We start from the raw sequence: 15281 nt of genomic DNA on the forward strand, positions 1-15281 counted from the left end.
TGTGGAATGCACTTTTTGACGGTTGTCTTAGGGACGGTATACACCTGTTACAACGCAACTTTTACAACTACCTACTATTACAACGCAACTTTTACAACGCATACCATTACAACGCATTGCGCTGGGGGGCGCTCTAGGATAGGGAATAAGTATAATTTACTATCCAACACCTTCCCTAGTGTCCACGGGGACTGGAGTTGGAATAGTAAATTATACTTACCACTATCCAGCACCTCTAAGCGCTATGCGTTGTAATGGTATGCGTTGTAATGGTCGCGTTGTAATGGTAGGTAGTTGTAATGGTATGCGTTGTAACATGGTACATCCCTTAGGGACGACCGTGTGTGAATCTGGAATGCATTAAGTGAACCTCTAGACAGAAGAACTACCCTTAACCCCCAACTTCCCCGCCCACACTTGTAACAGAACTGCATGTGTAGCTACAGGTATCTGACCTCCTCCGCCATAGAATTATCTGTTGAACTGTAATTGTCCCTCTTTTTTTAAATATATTTTTATTAATACTTAATTTCAACACAATAAACTGTAGAAGTGGATCAGGTCATAATGGCAGTATATTACAGCAGTTCAATAATTACAATGTGCTATGTTTACACAGTGAATTTCAACCATACAATGCAGTTCGGTTCCGGGAATCATCTCTATGTGGCCAAACTGGTGCTTTATATCACTAAGAGGCTTGACGTTATTGCCTATGACAAGTCTCTTGTCAAATCTGGCCCCTCACACCACTGCCCGTCATCATCCTGGGGGGAGGGGGGCAGTAGGGCTGGCACAACCCACCACGCACCTCATTCCACCTGCTCCAGACCATGAGCTACTTCCCAGGGCCGCCTCTGTTAGAGTATACCGTCTTTTATGCTATCATGCATATGTCCATGTCAGCTTCCCAGTCTCTGAGGCATGGAGAAAGCATTGCCCCCCCAGTTACGAGCTACATTTCTTTTGGCAACAATCAGACCCAACATCATCCAGAGTTCCCCAATCGTTGTGAGTGTCACTTCTTCCTAAATATTTAGGAGGCACCATTTTGACGTTGGGGCTATCACGGTCTCCGACACCTCATTCATTTTGGCTACTACCGCTTTCCAAAAGGGCTGTATAGCAGGGCATTCCCACATGATATGAAAGAAGGTTCCTCTCTGGCTACACATTCGGTGACAATTCTCAGTGTCTAATCTACCCATTTTTTGAAGTGTTGTGCAAGTGTAGTAAATCTTATATAGTGTCTTGAGCTGGATCAGCCTAAACCCAGCCTGAACAGCAAGTTCTCTGAGAGGCTAATGCTTCTGTCTACTCTCCTCGTCTAGTCCACCAACATCTAGTGCCCATTTTTCCTGCAGCTGTAGGAGTGTGTCCGGCATATTGTTAATCAGTTTTTTATATGTGAGGGAAGTTGCTTTGCGTGCCATGTTGCCGTCGAGTAGACAGTCTTAGAGTTGTGTGTATCCTGGGAGTTCGTCCCCTGTGGGTGTGGATTGTAGTGCATATTTGATCTGTAAATATCTGAAAAATTCTGAATTCGCGAATTCATAGTTTTTCTGGAGATCTGCAAATGAGTATCGTGCCCCTGGCCCACAGATCCCCAATTTTTGATAGACCTATTAGATCTCATTTGTTGAAGCCCAAGCATCTTCTCAGTGTTCCCAAAACGTTTGAGTCCCATAGGGGGGTGTCTTGTGTCAATTTATTGTCCCAGCCAAGCGCCCTGTGTGCCACCTGCCAGATTTTGAGTGTAGTGTTTGTAGGATTCTGGTGCTAGGTTTGCAGGGGAGGGGGTGGGTTGTATATAGGGCTCTTAAATATCCCCCCAGAGCATCATCCACCGGTCCATTCTGATTGAGGGCTCACTGTCGGGTAAGTACACCCATTGATTCACAGTAGTTATCTGAGTGGCCCAGTAATATCTTTGTATGTCAGGCAGGGCAATTCCCCCATAGTACCAACCCCGGGTTAATTCCTTGAGCACGATCCGCACAGCCCCTCCATCCCATAGTAGAGTCAATAGTTCAGAATTTATTGCTTTATAATATGCTTCGGGACCGAGTAAGGCGCATTGTGAAGTGCCTAGAGAAAGCTGGGAAGTGCCATTATCTTGAAGCGGACCGCCCTCCCTAACAGCAAGAGTGGGAGTGTCCTCCAGTGTCGGACATCTCTGTCATTTATTCCAATGGAAGGAGTAGGTTTTTAGCATATGAGAAAGCTGGGTCTGTGGTGGTGGCAAAGATACCCAGATATGTGAATTCCAGAGTAGTTATTCGAATTTCGAAGCCCTTCGGGAGTACAAGTGTCACTCCACTCAGTATGGAAAGTTGGGTGTTTCCCTCAATTGATTGCATACCCTGATACTTTCCTGAAATTTTTCGATGATCTTAATAACTCTGACTAGGAGTGTCTGGGTCCCGCCAGATACAGGAGGACATCGTCCGCATAAAGCGATATTCTGTCCTCCCACTGCGGGGTCCATTGCAGCCCTTGCAGTATGGGATCTACTTGTATCCAAACAGCCTGTGGTTTCAAGACGAGGGCAAAAAGGAGGGGGGATGGTGGGCAGCCCTGGCGGTTGTCACGCCATAATGGAAAGGTCTGGGAGGTTTCCCTATTGATTGCCACTTGTGCGAGGGGCTCTAAATATAAGAGGCGTATCCAGCACAGAAAACGTGGTCCAAACCCCTGTTTTGAAAGTATTTTAAATAGGAATGGCCATTCTATGGTATCAAACGGTATTCTGGCGCCTAGGGATAAGATCACTGCATCTTCCTATATGGCACGTGCTCTACTGAGCACTGCATGGAGCCTCCTTAAGTTGATCGTAGTGCATCTCCCTGGCATGAATCCCGACTGATCTGGGTGTATCAAGCTGGTGAATTCTTTCACCAACGAAATTGTTCCTCTTAAGCGTATCTACGACCAAAGGGTCTTGAGCCTCTGTAAGGTGTGTCAGTTCTTAAGTAGTTAGGATCAGATAGCCGTTGTCAAGGCGGGCACCCCACCAGGAGAGCAGCTGGCATCCCGATGGGCGGGAGTCCTTTTCATGATGAATCACTGCTCCACTGGGATTTCTCCATGCTGCGGTAGTGGATCTCACCAAGTTCAGGAAAATTTGATGGACATCTGTCCTTCTCCTGTCCCGAATGACCTTGTGCGTCCTTGAGGAGCAATTCAAGTCCTTCCCTGTTCATGTATGGCTTATGGGCCTGCTCACCCAATATCTTAAGACGTTTCAGATTTGGTCTTTCAGTTGCCCACTCTCATGCAGCTTCCATGGTTTTAAAGAAGTGTGTTCAAGGGACATGGATAACTTTCAGCTTAACTGGGAAGATGAGCATGCACCTGATGTTTATCATTTGGAGGTTCTGTTTAACTTTGTCAAAAGATGTATGGCGCTGTTGAACTGCTTTGGTGTAGTCCAGAAATACCATTATTCGAGAGGACTGAAATAACAAGCTAGCGGTCAACTGTGTCCGGCGGGGGATCACATACCAAGCCTGATAATTAAGGATGCGTGCTATTATTGGGCAAAATAGAGCCTCCCGGGCGGCGCAGGTGCACAGTGCCAGTAAACGGTATGCGCGTTCCACCACAGGAACACCAGGAACATCTCTAGCTGATTCTCTACTGCATCCTCTGGGAAACTCACAAATCTGTTTCTTAAATCCCCCGCTCGTTGTTCCAGCGCCTCTGTTGTGGAGCAGAGTTTGGACATTTGCTTTTTAAGTGTGGTCATGTTGTCCTACAGTGTGGTCACTCTGCCTTCTGCCTTGGAGACCCTGTGCAACTCATTGCTGAGGTCCTGGCGAAGCAGGGAGACATTCACTGTGACTTCTCCTTGCGAGATGCCTGGATCGTTTTTAGGATAGTTTTTAGGTCCGTGGGCAGGATGCAGTTGAGGAGTGTCACCTGTGAAGCCTGCAGCTCTGGTGCCTGCACCATGAATTTGTCCATCTTAGTCTGGGCGTGTCCCTGTGAGCTTTTGTCTTTGCCCATCTTGCCAGGAGGCTATAGTCTGCTGAATCCCAGAGAGGACCAGCACCACAGTTGTCTAGCTAGTGGAACTTCCCTTTGTGTGTTGGGGGGCTACAGAGCCAGCCTTGTCTCAGGCTCTTCCCTTGGTGTTGTTTATGGGGGTGCACTGACATGTGGCAAAGCAGGCCTCCTCCACAGATGATTGTACCTAAGGTGAGTGGGGTGGTGATTGCTGTGCCAGATGTCTGGATGCTGTGCCTGGAAACTGGACAACCCGGCCCACTTGCCTAGTCCTGTAGGGAGCATGGCAGCATGAACAGCTGTGGGGGGTGGGGGCATGTATCTTCAGGCCCTCCCTCTGGATTCGGTCAGGCCAGTGCTCACTCCCTCTTTGCCATGGCCCTCTATCCCTGCCCTTGCAGGTCAGCTTGGTGCAGTATTTTTTTCCTCCTGGTTTCACTGGCTAGTGCCTCCTTCCAAGTGGGGGAGTAGGAGGAATGCACCCTCCCTGGTTGATCAGACTCCTGAATCCCACCAGCAGGCAGCCAGAAACCGGCCCCCGGGGACAGTCGGTCCAGTACTCAGTTGCTGGTTTTGGTCCTTGTCCTTATGAAGATTTTGCAGGCCAGAGGCAAAGGAACAGTCAACTTACCAAACACTCTGGGTTGCGGGGATAATTTGCTCAAAGTGTCACCTGCGAGTCTCCCCCTTCTTCCAGGAGAGCAGATGCGGTATCTGGAGGGCCTGGGCCCCACACCAGGAGGGGAGCTGTTTACAGCCTAGTACATGCATGACACCGAGGTTCCTGGAGTCCAGCTTCAGATTTGCTTACTGCCGATTTACTCGGCTCTCTTCGGTGCTGACTGCCGTGGGGTGTTCAGCAGTTTGGGATACGGGATAGGTTTGAATGTCAGAGGACATTCAGAAGCATTTTCGGAACGCTGGTGCCAACTTGGCCGTCCAGACCACCGTGTTTAACCCTATTTTTAAGAAGTGAGATAAGAACTTTACTACCTGCTATCAGCCCCTATCTTTCCTTTATTCAATGCTGAAGACATTTGGCAGAGATCTATTCTTATGTATAGAGGTCTGGGCTGAGGAAAAGGTACCCTCTCAAAATTCAATATGGATTTTGCTCAAAATTGGGAACCGTGGAGCATGATCTCAACCTGCTACCTGTTAGTGGTGAAATACACCAAGACAAAGCAGGAATTCATCCACATGGGTTTTATGGATTTAACTGATGCTTTTGATCTAGAGAACAGTTCAAAGCAATGGCAGCTGATGGAAACTATGAGGGTGGAGAAGCCTTTAATTAGCATTCTAAAGAGATTACATCAGTACACGCACGTTAGGGTACGGTACAGCATTGATGAGGCCTACACAGAAAAAAAAGGTTTGTTAAGAGGGGTTAGGCAATCAATCAATCATGTTTCTTGTATAGTGCGACTACTGACCCATAAGGGTCTCAAGGTGCTGAGTGGGGGATCTGAAGTTCAGTTGAAGAGCCAGGTCTTGAAGTCCTTCCTAAATCGAGGCAACAATGGCGATTGCCTGAAATGTAGCAACAGGAAGTTCCAGGTCTTCGCAGCAAGGTAGGATAAGGATCTTCCTCTGTGGGATACAAGATCATCCGTAAGGACCGCATCAAGCAAACAGGAGGAGGCATCGCTATCGTCCACAAGAACTCCATCGGCATCTCAACCAGCTCAGACATCAACCTTGCCAGCGCCGAACACCTCCACTTCCAGATCCACACCGACCCCAAGACCACACTCAGAGGCACCCTCCTCTACCGGCCCCCAGGACCCCGTGCACAATTCAGTGACGACATCATTGACTTCATCACCCCACACGCCCTCCCCTCCGAGGACTACATTCTATTGGGAGACCTGAATTTTCACCTGGAAAAGAGCAATGACTGCAGCGCCACCACCCTTCTGGACAATCTCGCCAACCTCGGACTCAAACAACTCGTCACTACCCCCACCCACATTGCAGGTCACACACTCGACCCTATCTTCACCTCCAGCAAACATGTCTCATTCAGTCACACCACAGCTCTTCATTGGACGGACCACAGCTGCGTTCACTTCATCTACAATAAGACCACAATCCACAACCATCCTCAACCCACCCTGCGAAGAAATTGGAACAAAATCACCATCGACCAGATTTCTTCATCGCTTCTTCTAAACCCCCCCGCCCACTCCTCAAACCCCGACCAAGCAGCCATTAACCTCACCGACTGGCTATCCAACAGCGCCGACATCCTAGCACCGTTGAAAAAACGTCAAATAAAATTAGGCAGCAAAAACGCCCCCTGGTTCAACGATGATCTTAAGAAATCGAAGAAACTCTGTCGCTCCCTCGAGAAGGCCTGGAAAAAAGACCCAAACACCAGCACCAGGGACGCCTTCAAAAACGCCACACGCATACACCACCAACTAATCCGGTCTGCCAAGAAAGCCGCATTCAAAGACTGACTAGACAACAACGCCCACAACAGCAAGGAATTATTCAACATCGTCAAAGAGTTTACCAACCCATCAGCCAACTCCAACGACATCACCCCCTCCCAAGCCCTCTGTGACTCCCTAGCTTCCTTCTTCCACAACAAAATCGCAGACATCCACAACAGCTTCGACAACCGTCCCGGAGACCAACCCACCCAACCTCCTGCAGGACCTTCACCCCCCTTGAACGTCCTTAACGACTGGAACCCAATCTCCACTGAGGACACCATCCGCCTGATGAACTCCATCCACTCAGGATCCCCCACAGACCCATGCCCTCACCACATCTTCAACAAAGCAGACTCCATCATCGCACCACACCTCCGAGATGTCATCAACTGCTCCCTCAACTCCGCCACCTTCCCGGAAAGCTGGAAACACGCAGAACTCAGCGCCCTTCTGAAAAAACCCACAGCTGACCCCACCGAACTCAAAAACTACCGCCCCCATCTCGCTTCTTCCATTCCCGGCCAAAGTCATCGAGAAAGCTGTCAACAACCAGCTCGCCACCTTCCTCGAAACCAACAAATCCCTCGACTCCTCACAGTCCGGCTTCCGAGCCAAACACAGCACTGAGACCGCACTTATCGCAGCAACAGACGACATTCGAACTCTATTGGACAATGGAGACACAGTCGCCCTCATCCTCCTCGACCTCTCCGCTGCCTTCGACACAGTCTGTCATAGCACCCTCCTACAGCGCCTCAGAAACGTCGGAATCCAAGGAAAAGCACTGGATTGGATCACCTCATTCCTCACCGGAAGAACCCAGAGAGTCCGCCTCCCACCATTCAAGTCAGAGGCCTCTGAAGTCATCTGCGGCGTGCCACAAGGATCGTCACTCAGCCCCACCCTCTTCAACGTATACATGAGCCCCCTCGCGGCCATCGCTCGCCAACACAACCTCAACATCATCTCCTACACTGACGACACTCAACTGATCCTCTCACTCACCAAAGACCCTAACGCCGCCAAAACCAACCTACATGAAGGAATGAAAGAAGTAGCCGAGTGGATGAAGCACAGCCGTCTGAAACTGAACTCAGACAAAACAGAAGTCCTCATCTTAGGCACCTCCCCCTCCGCCTGGGATGACTCTTGGTGGCCAGAGGCTCTTGGAAAAGCACCCATCCCGACGGACCACGCACGGAACCTGGGCGTCATCCTGGACTCCTCACTCTCGATGACCAGACAAGTCAACGCCGTTTCATCATCTTGCTTCAACATTCTTCGCATGCTCAAAAAAACATTTCACTGGATCCCCACCGAAACTAGAAAAACGGTCACCCACGCACTGGTCACGAGCCGCCTAGACTACGGAAACACCCTATACGCCGGTACCACCGCAAAACTCCAGAAAAAACTCCAACGCATCCAGAACGCTTCAGCCAGGCTCATACTAGACATCCCGCGTAAAGAACACATCTCTGGCCACCTGAAAAACCTCCACTGGCTCCCCGTAAATAAGAGAATTACTTTCCGCCTCCTAACCCACGCACACAAAGCACTTTACGAACTTGGACCCGAATGCCTCAACACACGACTGTCCTTCTACACCCCCTCCCGTCAGCTACGATCCTCCAGCCAAGCCCTCGCCACTGTACCTCGCATCAACAAAACCACCATGGGAGGTAGATCCTTCTCCTACCTGGCAGCTAAAACTTGGAACTCTCTTCCCACTCACCTTCGCCTCACTCAGAACCACCTAGCATTCAGAAAGCAACTTAAAACGTGGATATTCGAGAAGTAATTCCCCACCCTTCGTCAAGCGCCTCGAGACCCTATGAGTATGTAGCGCGCTATATAAATCTCTTGACTTGGTCTTGAGAGTCCGTGGGATGGTGGCCAGGGCCAGTTTGGCACAGCAGAGATGTCTGGTGTGAGTGTAGGAGAGGCGGTGGTTAAGGTATGGAAGTATGGCATTGTAGTGCTTTGTAGGCATGCATGAGGAGCTTGAAGGTAATAGGTAGTCAGTGAAGGTCTCCCGGGTGACCGGTGATGTGGCTGTGGCAGGGGATGTTCAGGATGAGTCTGGTGGAGTCGTCCTGGATGTTCTGCAGTTTCTTTGGGAGTTTTTGAGTGGTGCCTGTGTAGATTGCATTGCCGTAGTTAGTCTGTTGCTGACGAGCGCATGGGTGACCGTTTTCCTGGAATCAGTGGGGATCCACTTGAATAGCTTACGAAGCAGGCTGAGCATGTGAAAGCAGGAGGACGAGGCCGCGTTGATTTGGCGGTTCATAGAGAGCGAGGAGTCCAGGATGATGGCACGGTTTCCTGCGTTTGCCGTGGGTGTAGGTGGGGTTTTAGAGCTCTCTGGGCCACCAGGAGTCGTCCCAGGCAGAGGGGATTGAGCCCAGGATGAGGACTTTGGTCTTGTCTGAGTTGAGCTTGAGGCAGCTGTCCTTCAACCAGGTGGCGACTGCCTTCATCCCGTTGTGGAAGTTGCTCTTGGTGGCTGTGGGTTTGTCTCTGAGGGAGGGAATCAGCAGGGTGTCGTTGGTGTAGGAGACAATGTTGAGTCCATGACTTCTGACGATGGCTGCAAGCGAGGCCATGTAGATGTTGAAGAGGGTGGGGCTCGGGGAGGATCCCTGAGGCACTCCGCAGCCTATCTCTGTAGGTTCTGAAGTGAACAGTGGAAGTCTGACTCTCTGTGTTTGGCCGGTGAGGAAGGAGCAGAGCCATTCTGTGGCTTTATTGTGGATGCCAGTGTCATGGATTCTTGCGAAGAGGGTGTTGTGGGAGACTGTGTTGAAGGCGCATTGAGGGCAGCCATCTCACCTCAGTCGAGGAGGGTGAGGATGTTGTCTGTAGCAGTGAGGAGAGTGGTCTTGATGCTGTGGTTGCTTTTGAAGCCTGATTGGGAGAGGCCCAGGATGTGGTTCCTTTCAATGAACTCAGAGAGTTTGGGATTGATGGCTATCTCTATGACTTTGGCTGGGAAGGGGAGAAGAGAGATGGGTCTGTAGTTCTTGAGGTCCGTCAGGTTGGCAGATGGTTTCTTCAGCAAGGGGTTGACCTCTGCGTGTTTTCAGTCTTCATGGAAGGTGGTGTACTTGATGGAGCAGTTGATTGTGTAGCAGAGCTCGGGTGCATTGGAGGTGCTGGCTCTGTTGAAGGTGATCTGATGGCAGGGATCCGAGGGGGCTCCGGAGTGGAGGCTCTTCATGATCCTGAGGGTGTCATTAGAGGTGAGGGTGGTCCAGTTAGGCAAGGCCTGCTCTGGTCTGGAGCCATTTGGAGCGGAGGTTGTGGCTGAAAGGGGTGGGTCTTGAGTCGAGAAGCTGTCATAGATCTCCTTGATCGTGCGGTGAAAGAAATTGGCAAGGTTGTCGAAGAGGATTCGAGAGGGAGGAATTTCTGCTGTCTCTGTGCTGGTTTTGGCAAATTCTTTGACCACAGTGAAGAGTTCTTTGCTGTTGTGTGCGTTGGCGTTGAAGTGTTCCTGTATGGCTGCTTTATTTGTTCTGATGAGGTGGTGGTGTGCGATGGTGGTGGTTTAGAAGGCTGTGTGGTCTGCCATGATATTGCTGCTCCTCCATCTTTCCTCGAGCAGTCTGCAGGTGCGCCTGGACTCTTGAAGGGTGGGGGAGAACCAGCTGGCTTTCTTGGAGGCTGCTTGCCTGAGGGTTTGTTGGCGCAGTAGGAGATCCAACGATGGAGGTTGTGTGCTGAGGCATTTGCGCCGGTGGGGGGGTTTTGGTGCGGGAGGTGGTGAGCTGGTCTTCAGTGACCTTGTTCCAGCTTCTGCAAGGATAGTGGTGGCGTACAGTGGATTTGGTGAACGATAAGTGGCTGACAGAGATGTTGCTTGCGGAGAAGATCCGATTGAGCATGTGCCCTGCTGAGTGGGTTGGAGAGGTGACCAGTTGTTTGAGTCTGGTCACACTCTATAGCAAATAAAGCTAGGGAGGGTAACCCACTTTCCATATCTGGGTTTACCATTTGCATCATACCTAGATTGGAGGCATTTGCCTACCATTAGAATTTTCAGCTAAAATAGGGGAAAACAATTTAAGTTATAATGGAGATATATAAATCTAAATAAAACCCTGTGGACCATGTTAATCCAAGCCCCTCCAGAGAGTTGAGAACTACTTTATACATATAAACTGGCAATGCTTCTTATTTAACAGCGCCCGATGTAAAGTATTTGAATGGCAATAATTAGTTTTATACACTCACCTTTGAAAATCAGGAAATCTTATATGTATGCCAGGGGGTGAAATTACAATGAGATACCTGGGAGTTCTAATAACTCAGAAACCTGAAGACATTCCGCTGGTTAGTTGGAAAAAAGTGAGTCAAGAGATTGAGACATTTTTAGTAAGAAGGACCAACCTGCCACTTATATCTATGGCAGAGTCAACTTGGTTAAGATGATTGTGCTCCCAAAAATCACTTTTTTGTTTAACTCTATACCTCTCACTTTCCCCAAAGAGTGCATCCCTAAACTGCAGGGTAAATTTTGTAGTTTTATCTGGGCCTCAAAGGGGACTAGGATTGCTTGGAAAAAATTGAGGAGAAAGCTGGAGGCCTAACTTTGCCTGACCTCCAGATATATTGCTGTGCATTCCATTTTGAGAATTCCTGGATGTTGGCTAACAAACCAGACCAATCCTCAATGATTAGACTATATGAGGCAATGCTTAGTGGAATGGGGCAGACCATTTCTTGCTCTAATGTAGGGATCCGAAATACTTTTAAAAAGTCAGGCTGAAAGTTTTGAAAACAGCATTTAGAAATTGAGTATATTTTAGAAAGATATTTAGTATCCCATATTATACGTCTTTAGCCCCAGTCTGGGACTCTCCGGGATCACCAGAATGTTTGGATGACCAGTTAAGCCACCGCCTAAAGAAAGCTGGCTTAAACTGCATATAGCCAGGTTCTGAGCTGGGATGGGGCAGTGAGATAAATAACGGTGATGGATCAAGCCCTGATCTTTGGACTGGGTAAGAGTGGTCTGCTTAATTCAGACACTCTGTTCATCACCACCTCCTTTTCTAAATCGTTTTTGGCCACTATAGGTGTGGCAGGGTATACTCAGACATGAGTCCCTTTCTCACTGCTCCATCAGGATTCAAGCAAGCCGGGCCGAAGACGGCTGAAATGCCAGAAACCGGTCCCCGGTAGCTTGTCTCCTTTCTGGTGAAGAATTGGCTTGGTAGTTTAGTCTGCCCTGTTCCCATGATGCACTGGGCCAGGGACAGACTGATTTGCATATAGCCAGGTTCTGAGCTGGGATGGGGCAGTGAGATAAATAACGGTGATGGATCAAGCCCTGATCTTTGGACTGGGTAAGAGTGGTCTGCTTAATTCAGACACTCTGTTCATCACCACCCCCTTTTCTAAATCGGCTTAAACTGCTGGGCAGATCTGAAAGCAGGTTAGGGATTGGCAGAGTGGCAACCTCCGAGTGCATGTACTAATGTCCAGCTAATAAGATTCAAATATTATCAGCTACGATCCTGGTGGGCAACTCAAGAGTGGGTAAAGGAAGAGGAGGAGGTATGGTCTGAATGGGGGATGAAGGTTGGCCCTTTAAAGGAGGAAGTATTAAATTGGTATTGGGACTTTTTAGAGTCTGAGGACTAGAAATATCCCAACTTATCTTCAATTTGGGAAGAGGGAATCATTGAGGGGATATAAGGCAGATATGGCAAGTATCTTTTTATACATTATATGCTGTGGTGAAATCTGCCTCAATTAAGAGAAACCATTTGTTTACATCACACTGGGCCTACTGGTCTCCAAGTAAGCTGTCAGCAATGGCTAGGAAATAAATTGGATGTCTGAAATGTAAGTTCTTAACACTATCACTGCTGCAGCAATTCCCCCTCTGTGCTGAAAGTCCTTGGAATCCATTGTTCATGACGAGCTGAGCTCGTGATAAGCACACGACCAGTGTACTGCATGACGAGCTGAGCTCGTCATGAGCATCGAAGGGGTTAATAGAAGATGACACACATGTTTATGCAATGCCCAATCCTGGCTCCTTTTTTGGGCACTGTGTGTAATTTCATCAGCAAAATAACCGGCATTGCATCAAGGAAAGCCCTCATCTTATATTTTTGGGGATCAATCCTGAAGGATACTTTGGTTTTAAACTCTGCCAAAATGAGGTTTGTTTTATGTAGTTTTGCTGGCAAGACATGAGATGTAGGCTTTGGAAATTAGCAAGTGCACCGTTTTTTAGTGACTACTCAAAAAACATTGTTTTTTTTTAAATAATTTTTTTGGAAAACCTTTATTTGACAGTATGTGCATACAAATACGGGCCTACAACCCACAGGCCGGCCTCGACAAGAAAAGGCACATCAGCAAGCAGTTAGACTACTCCGCAGCATATCAGAGCTGACACGAATAGTCCAGGCTACATCATACACAATTTTGCCGCCAAGAGGTAGGATGATGAGGTTTAATTTTTAAAGTTTTAAAGTAAGTCCATAACAACAGGTCAAGAAGGATCCGAATCAGAGCAATGCAATTAGGACTGTAGTGGGCAACGATCATCAGAAAAGTCAGCAAGCATTATCCGCAAGGCAAACGGTTGCAATCAGTAAAGTCAGGATAGGAAATAAACACATCACATGATGACCCCCGAGCACTACCCACAAGTCTCCCATCCCCCCTTCGACCCAAGGAAATAAGAAAGGAAAGAACAATAGAGAAAGATAATAAAAGGAAGAAAGGAAGAAAAAAGAGGCCCATAGAAATGAAACCATCAAGGAATTAATCCCCCCACCCTACACGCATGCAGAGGCTACGGCCTACCCCCCCCTAGCAGTGTGTCTGTCGCCCCAAAAGAGTACCCGAAATGTAGGAGAAAGAACAAGAGAAGAAAAAGAAAGGGAAAGGTCACGGTTGATCGGAGGAGGGCCAAGGATATAATCAAAGCAAGCAATATCGTTACCCGCGGCCACCCAACCCCAGGCCCCGACCTAGCACCCGTCCAACATGTACCTCCAACAGTTATGAGTCACAGTCCCAGCATACATCCGTATCATTCTGCAGCGAGAAAAACCCCTTCCTCAGCCCTGTCCCCTCCGGACCCGCATGCCAACAGAGTCCAATTGAAGTACGGCCAACCTGGACAGGACAGGCCACCATGGAGTCCATTGCAGAAGTCGAGGCGTTTGGGACGAGTCAAACTGGAGTGAAGCTCGATAGCAAAGGATTAAAGAAATCGCCACTGCCGTTCCGTGAAGAGCACAACAAGGAGCAGAACAAGGCGTGAGTTCCATAGTGGCAGCCGGCCGACGCTCAGACAGCAAGTCCAGGAGGACGCCTCAAACATGACTCCGAAGGACAAAGGAGCTGGGTCACACAGCGTCTGGGACACAAGTTCCGGCCATAACAAAGGATCAATATTGCCAGATTCCTTCAAAGCAGAGCCGAAAACTACCGCAGCGGGCACTGAACTGCGTTTCTCCGTCGCTGCCGCATACTCCAGCTCGGGTGACCCACCGTCGATCGACTGAAGATGTGGCGTAGTATGCAGCACTGAAGAATGTTCATGGCCGGCTGGAGAAGACCCAGCAAGCCGGTCCCCCAAACCGGTGGCAGAGTCGCGAAAGGCCAACCGCAGGTCCTCCAGTGCAGCCAGAATGTCTCGAAGCCCCAGCGGTGGATCCAGAATGGAGGGTGCAGCTGTGTCCTCCATCTTAGGCGAGCAACCATTGAGCGCCCCGGAAAGCGAATCTCCCTCGCCAGCCATCGACATCCGAGAATTTATGTGCCCTCTGCGGGGCCCAGGTCATGTAAAAACGCGGAAGCAGCCAGTCGCAAAGAGGCTCCAAGTGCAAGGGAGTCGGCGAAGCAGGGAAACCCAAGTCCAGGGTTTCTAGTGCTGAAAATGGCGTCCGCTGCGGAGGACAGCAACAAAGAAGCGATCCCGGCCCTCTCCCAGCTAGGCCGGGATACAGTATACAGGAGCCGGATACAATGTTGCGAGCGAGGCGCGCTGGGCTGCCGAGCGGGGAGAAAAGGCTTCTGTGGAAGTCCCAGCGCCACGCTCCAAGTCCAGTGAGCCGGCTCCTCCTTCTCCGCAGCGGCCGCTGCTGTTATCGTCGCCGCCGGCCGTCCCCACAAAGCAATGGCCCAGCTGCGACCACTCGGAAGGCCGGGAAGGAAACAGGGGCTCAACACCGCCGGGGTAGCTCCGTTGTCGACCAGAGTTGCAGCAGCACGGTCCGGAGCGATGCACAGGTAAGTGCGGGGCTTGGAGGTGCAGGATATGTGCCAGGATCACCGCAAAAGGTGCAAGGGTCGGCGGAGCCGAAGAGCTAGGCGGCCATCTCGGCTGCAGGCTAGGCTCCTCCTCCTCAAAAAACATTGTTAATTACTCAGATGGACATAGCCTGTGACCATCTGAGCCTCGAGATATTTATAGAGGGACCAATGATTAAGCCATGCTTGCTGTGTCTCTTTGTATTCTCTTTCTTGAGCATGGGGAGGCCATTTCAGAACAGCAGTAATCTTGCGCGGGTAGACCAGCAAGAAAGAAATGGTGGTTTGAGAACATAAAAACCTGTAATCTTATTATGTAAATGACTATTATTCATCTGTCCTTGAATACTTCTGTACTATTATTTCGTTGCTGTTTTTAATTATTTATGCATACTTCCTATGCATCAACTATATGTATGGTTGCATCTCTTATAATAATGATGAAGAGACTGCAAGAAAGTAATCTACAAATGTACAATACAAGATTAAATGGATATGGTGCTTCTTTTGGCATTGGAGAGGAAGGTCAATACCCCTATTCTACCA

At 49.2% G+C, this 15281-nt stretch overlaps 1 pseudogene; it reads left to right on the plus strand.

Moving 5' to 3' along the window:
- The first annotated feature begins 5145 nt into the window (after window positions 1-5145).
- LOC147679822 (large ribosomal subunit protein uL2 pseudogene) overlaps window positions 5146-15281 on the plus strand; it is a 65279-nt pseudogene continuing 55143 nt past the window's right edge.

This window comes from Lissotriton vulgaris, chromosome 11 (assembly GCF_964263255.1).
Source record: "Lissotriton vulgaris chromosome 11, aLisVul1.2, whole genome shotgun sequence".
Lineage (NCBI taxonomy): Eukaryota > Metazoa > Chordata > Amphibia > Caudata > Salamandridae > Lissotriton > Lissotriton vulgaris.